This window comes from Papaver somniferum, chromosome 2 (assembly GCF_003573695.1).
Source record: "Papaver somniferum cultivar HN1 chromosome 2, ASM357369v1, whole genome shotgun sequence".
NCBI lineage: Eukaryota > Viridiplantae > Streptophyta > Magnoliopsida > Ranunculales > Papaveraceae > Papaver > Papaver somniferum.
In genome coordinates this window covers 116,410,943-116,420,359 of record NC_039359.1, presented here as the reverse complement: position 1 = coordinate 116,420,359, position 9,417 = coordinate 116,410,943, and positions in this window count along the sequence as shown.

Below are 9,417 nucleotides of genomic sequence, written 5' to 3'. Positions count from 1 at the left end.
TTTCTTTCTTATATATATATTATGATTTCTACTTGTGTAGAGAGTTAATCGACGATTACTTATCTCATAACTTCCACTAGCAATAGAACAATCAATATATTGATCTAGTAGGCCTCCCAAATCAATATAAGAATCACTCATAAACCCTAGATATGTTAAAGACAAACGATGATGATAAAAACTCTCAATAGATTTGTATTATTAATGAAGCTTCACGCTTAGAACATTGAATTCATCCTTAATCAACAAAGGATTTAGCTACTCATGTTACAAAAAAGATGATAATGATGGTTTCCCCCTAAAGGGGTAAACCCTAGGTTTTGATGTAAAACTTGTGATATCAGATTCGATATCTTTTACATAACCTAATACCTTTTTATAGGTTTTGCTTGGATTCCAAGTATTTAGTTAGGTTTAAGAACCCGACCCGAAAATATGACCTAACGACTCCAAACGTGCCCTTAGGCCTTCCAAGGTGTGAATACACGTTTCCCATTTGATAAGTTCGCGTACCCAGTCCGCAAACTTCAAATTTCAGCAGATATTTTCGGAAATAAGTCTGCGAACTCGGTTCGCAAACCCAGTTCGCGGACTTCACTGTCTTCAGTATTCAATGAAAACTGTTTTGGCCACAACTTCTTCATCCGAACTCGGAATGACCTCGTTATTTTTGCATTCTTTTTATCTTTCAATTATATTCAAGATGTTGATGAGAAATCCTTAATTTTATTGAGTTAAGATCAGTCTTTGGCCTGAGTCTTGATTATGAGTGTTTTGCTCATTTTCGTCGCACTTCTTCCACTTCTCTTGGACTTGGGCGCTTGGATACTTGGAATACTTCTCATCATAGATCTTTTCAGAACTTTGTAGCTCCTTTTTGGATAATTCACCTATTGAAGGCAAATAAGAGAAAACAATAGTAATAATACGAATACATGCAGGAATAATAAAACAAGTATGGAATGGACACTAAAATCATATGAATTATGCACTTATAAAAAGTTGCAAGTAATCTTCAAATGAAAACTAAACAACTTAGTGCTTCTCTAAAAGGACGGACAAAACTATCAGGAAACCCTAAACAGGAAAGTATTAATAGTATGGGAGCTTTTGCTTTAAAATCAACATCACCCTTTCAATGGTTTCTTGACAGTAGATGTAGCAGATATATGACATGTGACCTGAAATTCATGATGTAACAGATAATGGGAGTTGTTTCTACATTAGGAAGAAAGGGACGATCAAACTGCCTGGCGTACCTGAAATTCATGATGTAGTATACGTAAAAGGTATGACTGCGAATCTTCTTTCTATTATTCAAATTTGTGACAAAGGCCATCGAGTTGTCTTCAATGAAAACGGATGTGACATTGTAGACAAAACTGGGAAAGTAATTTTTCAAGGAACTCGTGGTAAAAACAACTGTTATGTTCTTGATACTTAGTTTAGCAATTGTTGCAATTTGACTAAGGTGGAATCGACACATCTTTGGCATGAGCGTTTTGGTCACATCAACTATCGTATTCTAACTAAGATCATTAACAAAGAACTTGTTAGAGACGTTCCCAAAACCAATGCAAAGATTGAAGGTGTATGTGGTGCCTATCAAAAGGGTAAACAAACTAAAGTTCACCATAAATCATCTCGAGATATTCTCACTAAAGCTCCACTTGATTTAATTCATATGGATCTCTTCGGACCAATTCAACAACCCACGATTGCTAGTAAGAAGTATGCTTTAGTTATGGTAGATGATTACACCAGATTCACTTGAGTTGCATTTCTGTCTCATAAAAATGAAACCCTTGATGAATTTAAGATTATTGTTAAAAGAATCCAGAACGAACAAGGTCGCAAACTAAAGAAAATTAGGAGCGACCGTGGAACTGAATTCAAGGACACCAAGGTGTTTGAATTTTTTGACGAACTGGGGATCATTCAACAATATTCACCACCCATTACTCCTCAAGCTAATGTAGTTGCAGAAAGAAAAAATAGGAACATTCAGGAAATGGCCAGGGTAATGCTCCACAACAAAAACTTACCTCTAAGGTTTTGGGGAGAAATTGTTTTTATGGCATGTTATTTGATCAACCGTGTTTACTTACGGTCTAAAACCCTAAACACTCCTTATGAGTTGTGGTATGGAAGAAAACCCAACCTGCACTATCTTAGAGTGTTCGGAAGTAAATGCTACATTCTAAAAGATCGAGAACATAGAGGGAAATTCGATACCAAAAGTGATGAAGGTATCTTTCTTGGCTATGCTTCTGATAGTCGTGGTTTTCGAGTGTTTAATCTCAGAACTCAGGTGATGATGGAGTCTGCTAATGTCATCATCGATGATATTAGTGATTTTAATCATGATAATCCTCTTGCTGAATTGCCTCTGGTAGGTTTCTAAAAGACCTACAAACTAATACCGCAAGTGCACGGTGTCGATTGAAGCTAATGTGCAAATACGGGTCATTCCACAGGGACTAGGGTGTGTGTTGAAATCTTCCTAAGCTAAAGTTATCTAAACAAGTAACTAAGTGGAAGTGACAAGTGAAGCAAATGGTGAAGAATAAAATAGAACAATGAAATGAAAAAGGTGACAGTAAAACAAACCAAGCAAAGAACAACTAAAGTAAACAAATTGACAGTGAAATAAACCAAGGCCTAAGCCAAGGGCAGAGATGTGAAGAAAACAGTAAATGAAAGAAAGAAAATAAGTGAAGTGAATAAGAAAACAGTGAGAACAAGAGGATGATCACTAGGATTTTGAATCCACTATTAGCCTAAGGAACATTCTAATCACAGCTAAGGTAATTACCTAAGTACTAATTGTCTGTTTTTAGAGTACAACTAGTCAGAGGGTTTATAATAGCATTTTAAGCATGAGCTGTACATGATAACATAAGGGAATTCTAACTACAATGCATACATGATATGCACTGTGAGAGCAGGATGTTTGACATGTTTTGATTAGGAAACTTCCTTATGGTTTATATGATTTCATCTAATCTTAGCAATTGACTTAGAGCATGATAGGCAGGGACATGATAGAACAGATGGATACAAAACATCACAGGAACAAACATCACACACAGAACACAACAGGATATTACACTAAACATGAACACAACATGAACAGCACAAAAATGATCATTAACAGAACTTGGTTCTGGACACACTGGCTAATCCAGGCATAACTTTTACAACAACACCACAGTCTATTTATACCCAAATCCCTAAATTATACAATTAGGGTTTATAGAAAAATACCCAAATTCAAACAGTGAACTTAACTCACCTAATCTTCAAATTGACGTCGACCCATCCTTCTTTGCCTTCTCTCAGTCCTTCTCCTGCTCCAATTCAGTCTTATAGCCTCACCTATTTTACTAATTTCCCACCTAGGGTTTCAGGGGAAAATTAGAGGGGAAATGGGTAAAATAGGTGGCTAGAGATGTATGTAGGGTATGGGGGTGATGTGGGTAGATACGGTTTGGTGGAGAGAGTTGTTGGCGGCGTTTGGTGGAGATGACAGGGGAGAAGGTGGTGGTGATGGTGGTTGCAGAGTATGGTGGTTGCAGAGGGTGAGGGAGAAAGAAGTCGATGGAAAGAAGGAGGGGAGTGTTTGGCGATGGGTATAGGGTTAGGTTGCTCGGGTGTGAGGCGGGCTCATCAGATTTCGATGTTAGGCGAGTGATGGGCGTTTGATCGATACATCTGAAATGCATCCAACGATAAGATGGAACATAGCCTTCAGCGACCGTCGGATGAAGAGATACAACGAAACTAACGGCGTGAGATGGAGTTAGGTGTTGTAGTGTTGGTCAGGAAATTCAGACTTTGATGCACGAAGAGGAGGCGACCGTTGGATGATGATATGGATCCAATCTGACGGCTACATGAGAAGTGGGTTATGGATTTGGGTTTTGGTTTGGGAGATAAGTTGGGCTTGGGATAATTCTGAGCCCATTTCTTCTTTAAGAACAATTTCTTCCTCTTCAAGCCCACTTCTAGCCTTTTGGTCTTGTGCACAACATTCTTCGCGGCTTCCTTGTGTAATTCCTCCCGGCTTTTCACCACTCTTCAGCTCTTTTCCGCTCCGCAAGTTATCCAGACTTTATTTATTACCTAAAAATGCAAAATTAAGTAAGAAAAATATTTATTCTTGAAAACAATGAAAATACAGAATATGGGATAAAATGTAGAACTAATGCACAAAAGATGAGTTAAATGCCAAGAAAAATATATAGAAATATGCACTTTTTAGGACTCATCAGCCTCCAACCGAGACAATTGAGAAAGTCAAAAAAATACCAGAATCAGTTGAAGTTATCCCAACTATTGCTGATCCTGATATTTCTAGTGACGAGGAGAAGATCACTGATCAGGCTACTACTGAAGAACAAGAACGTGTCCCTCCACGATTCCTTTGGGTTCAAAGGAATCATGATCCCAATAGTATTATTGGAAGAAGATATTCTACAGCTAAGACTAGAGGGAAACTTCAAAACATGTGCAATTTTGGTTGTTATTTGTCACAAGTAGAATCGAAGAATATTGATGAAGCTCTGATCGATCCCTTTTGGGTGAATGCAATGCATGAAGAGTTAAATCAATTTATAAGACAAGACGTATGGGAACTCGTACCTTGTCCCTCCAATGTTAATATAAAATGGATATTCAAAAACAAGTCTGATGAATTTGGCACAATTATCAGAAATAAAGCCAGACTTGTCGCTCAAGGATATTCACAGATTGAAGGGATTGACTTTGACGAAACCTTTACTCCTGTGGAACGCCTTGAGTCCATTAGAATTTTATTAGCTCATGCTTGTTTTCTCAAGGTTAAGCTTTTCCAAATGGATATAAAATCCGCGTTCATAAACGGAATTCTAAAGGAAGAAGTCTATGTTGCTCAACCTAAAGGATTTGAAAACCTTGATTTCCCAGATCATGTTATTAAGCTCAAAAAGGCATTATATGGGTTGAAACAAGCTCCAAGAGCCTGGTTTGAAAAACTTACTACTTCTCTTATTAGAAAAGGTTTTTCAAGAGGTGGAGCTGATAAAACTTTGTTTACCATATGGAGTGGGAAATATGTTGTCATTGCTCAAGTCTATGTAGATGATATCATCTATGGTTCAACTTCAGAAAATCTTGCAACGGATTTTCAGGTTTCACTTGCTAAAGAGTTTGAAATGAGCAATGTTGGTGAATTAAAGTTATTTTTAGGATTACAGATTCAACAATATAAGGATGGAATCTACTTATCTCAAGAAAAATATGCAAGGGATCTTGTTACAAGATTCGGTCTAGATAAGTCAAGTCCGAAACTAACACATATGCCCACTACTGGTAAACTACACAGAGATGAGAAAGGAGTAAAAGTAAATCAAAAATTGTATCGATCTATTATTGGTAGCCTTTTATATCTTACAGCCACTAGACCTGATATTTGTTTTAGTGTTGGTTGTTGTGCTAGATTTCAGGCTAATCCAAAGAAATATCATCTTGCAGCTGCAAAGAGGATCATATGATATGTCAATCACACTGTCGGGTATGTTCTATCTTACACTTTTGATATTAACACTGATCTTTCTGCTTATTCAGATGCTGATTGGGCAGGATGTGTAGAAGACAGAAAAAGTACACCAGGGGTTTCTACTATGTAAGACTGAATCTTGTGGCTTGGCATACCAGGAAACAGAATTCACAATCCCTGTCTACATGCGAAGCAGAATATATTGTTGCTGGCTCATGTTGCACTCAACTCCTATGGATGAAACAAATGCTAGCTGATTATGGAATTGATACTGGAATAATGAAGATCTTTTGTGATAGCTCTAGTGCGATTCGAATCACTGAGAATCCCGTTGAGCACTCAAGAACAAAGCACATTGATATAAGGTACCATTTTATTCGAGATCTCTATGAAAATGGTATCATAAGTATGGAATTTGTGCCTTTCGAACAACAATTGGATGATATGCTCACCACACCATTAGACACTGCTACTTTTCAACATTTACGGCAGTCTATTGGTGTTGTTTTGGTTCATTAATTGTTTCCATGACTCTTGCCCATGTGCTTATCTCGATCTTTTGGGAAATTGAGTTTGAAACTCCATTAAGTGTTTACTTCAATTCTGTATTTGTTTTCGTAGGATTGGTTTTTCTGCCAGAGTTCTTTGTGTGTTGTATCAAAAAAAATCCTTCTTTTCTTTCGAAATTAAGGTCGCTCTTGTTGTTCTTTCGGGAATGACATTTAATGGGGGAGAGTTCTTTTGAACTTGCGCTTAATTTCCATATCCTTATGGGGAGTGCGGTTGTGGAATATTTTAGGGGTTATCTTGTATCTTTATAAACTCCTTGATGAATCCATTTACCTTCGGCTTTATGATTGCATCTAAAGAACAAGTTGATATTTTTGCTTTCTTTTGGTCAATAAATGTCTCTTTCGGAAATTTCATTAGGATCCCGTTCTTGTACCTTTTCCAATTTTATTGATAAAAAGGGGGAAAATTAATATGTAGTTCACACTACAAATACATATGGTTTTCGGATCATTATGAAGGGGGAGTGGTTTCCATGTGAGATGGAGTATTGAATAAGGGAGAGTGATACATATCACCATAGTATTGTTGTTGAAGTTGTGATACAATTGGACTTTGACACTGTGTAATGATACTATGACACTGTATAACAATGATTGAGAACTATTGTTTTCTTGTTGTTATAGCTACGGATTTTCAACAATGATGATGCTAAACGTACAACCTTTGGGATCATTGGAGTACTTGGAAGTGACGAAGATTTCGAGTAATGTTGAAGATTAGGCATGTGTAATAGGATCTACAAAAGTTAGTTTATTTATTTTTTGTATTCCATATGTATTAATATTTTTTCCACTAAAATTGACAAAGGGGGAGATTGTTAGAGCATTGCTCGGTCGAACTCGCATGTGTTGCTATCTCAAGCATGTTTGTCAATGTTAGTGATCAAAACTATAAGTCTTGATTTCTAGCTTGCATAGATAAAGGTGTCGGACTAGGATAGAAAGCGTAGTTGAGCTCAAGAACTCCATGGAAATCATCATACAAGAAGAAGGACTACTCCAGGAACTGGTGGATCTTCATCGACTACAAGGTATGTGGAGACTTGAATTTATCTGTCATTCAAAAGTCTATCTATTCTATCCCATACTCTTGAGACAAAAGTCGTTTTGATATATAGACTTTCATTACGCATTTTCTATTTCGAGCCGAGTTTATCTCGCCTATCTATTTCTCGAAATATGTGTTGGTAAGATTTCTCTTTAGCCAAATTCATCTTTACCTAGTGACGAAAGTCATGTTATGTTTCAATCACTTTGAAAATTGCTCTGACGAAAAATGGTCTGTGAATAACGGCTATATCCGTCCTCTAAGAATGTTTCAATGATTGAAATGAGAGTTTAGATTACATAACCATTGGTAGGATATAAACATTTTTGTGGAAACACATATATGTATAAGTCCTTATTCCTTAAACCAAAGTTTGCGAACTTTGTTGATCAAGAGAAATGGAAGTGGCGTGAACTAAGTCCGCGAACTGGCGGAAGTTCTCGACCCGAGAATTTCTACTGGAGTTTGTGAACTCCTTCCATGAGCTTAAGTCTGCGAACCCAGTCCGCGAACTTGAGCAGGTTATATCTAAAACCGGTTGTTCTTGAACTCATGTTTATTAAACTAAGGGATGCTTTTGCAAACCGTGGCTATAAAGTTCACGAACCGATTCGAGTGAATCAAACCATTTTTTCTTCGATTGTGTCTTGTGTAGTTACATAAGATCTAAGCAATTGAACAACTCTCTAACTAGTTCATTTGAGTCATTTGAACTAGTTATGGTGAAGAAGAATATGGTTGATATGAAAGTAATCATATGGCTAACCATTTGGTTAACTATAGTTGAACCAACAAATGTTAATGTGTGGGAACGGTTCGTAACCCCAAAATTGGACATTTCATTTGTGTGTAAAAAGCTAAGTTTTCGATCCAACGGTTGAGAAATATTAGCTTGAATCTAATCATGTTTTCATCTAACGGTGAATATTGAATGCATTGTTACCAAGCTAACATTTATTGCAAACCTTGATTTGAAAGACTATATAAGGGAGAACTCTAGCAACTGGAAAACCTAATCCCCACACATTATGTGTGATACTAGTTGTGCTAAGCTAGAGTCGATTCTCCATTAACCTTTGGTTTCTTCTTCTAAACTAGGTTAACGACTTAAAGACTTTATTGGGATTGTGAAGCCAGACCGATACTAATTTTATCATAGTTGTGTGATCTGATCTTGTTGTTTCTACCGTTACGAGTACGATTGTAATAATTGGCTCAAGATTTTATATCTCCGATAGGCAAGATAGAAAAGAAGTCACAAACATCTTCGTCTCATCATTTGTGATTCCGCAATATCTTTTTTCGCTGTGTCGATTAAGATTATTGTGAGGTGATCAATAATACTAGGTTGTTCTTCGGGAATATAAGTCCGGGTTATTGATTGGTTCCTGTTCACCTTGATTTATCAAAATACGGAACAAAAACTCGTAGGTATATTCGTGGGAGACGGATTTATCTATTACCGTAGACTTTTCTGTGTGATACATATTTATTTATTAAAGTCTTCGACTTTGGGTCGTAGAAACTCTTAGTTGTGGGTGAGATCAACTAAGGGAATCAAGTACGTAGCATCCTGCTAGGATCAGAGGCGTAGGAGCATAACTGTACCTTGGATCAGTGTGAGATTGATTGGGGTTCAACTACAGTCCAGACCGAATTAATTTGGAGTAAGCTAGTGTTTGTAGCGGCTTAATACAGTGTGTGTTCAATCTGGACTAGGTCCCAGGATTTTTCTGCATTTGCGGTTTCCTCGTTAACAAAATTCTGGTTTCTGTGTTATTTCTTTTCTGCATTATATTTTGCTATATAATTGAAATATCACAGGTTGTGCGTTAAGTTCAATCAATTAGAATATCCGACCTTGGGTTGTTGATTTAAATTGATTGACACTTGAATATTGGTCTTTGGTACCGTTCAAGTTACTCCTTTTATATTCAATCGGGCTCGCAGATTTCTATTTGCTGACTGCGGATTGAATTAAGAGTTAGAGATATTAAACTCTTTGATATACTTTACTCTAGATTGAGTCTGACTGTCTAGTTGATTCTCTAGAAAGTATATTAGAGTAAGTCCTCTCAGATTTCCAAACGAATTGTTGGGTGTGGTTGTTAGACCCCCGCATTTTCAGTTTAGTAAAGAATTAAGTCTTGTTTGGTATTTCATTTGACTTTAACTTTTTGGGATGTAGATAATAAATGTTGTTGATGCCGGGCCTTCTTTGAAATTTAGATGACCCTGGGCAAAGAACGTCTGGCGCC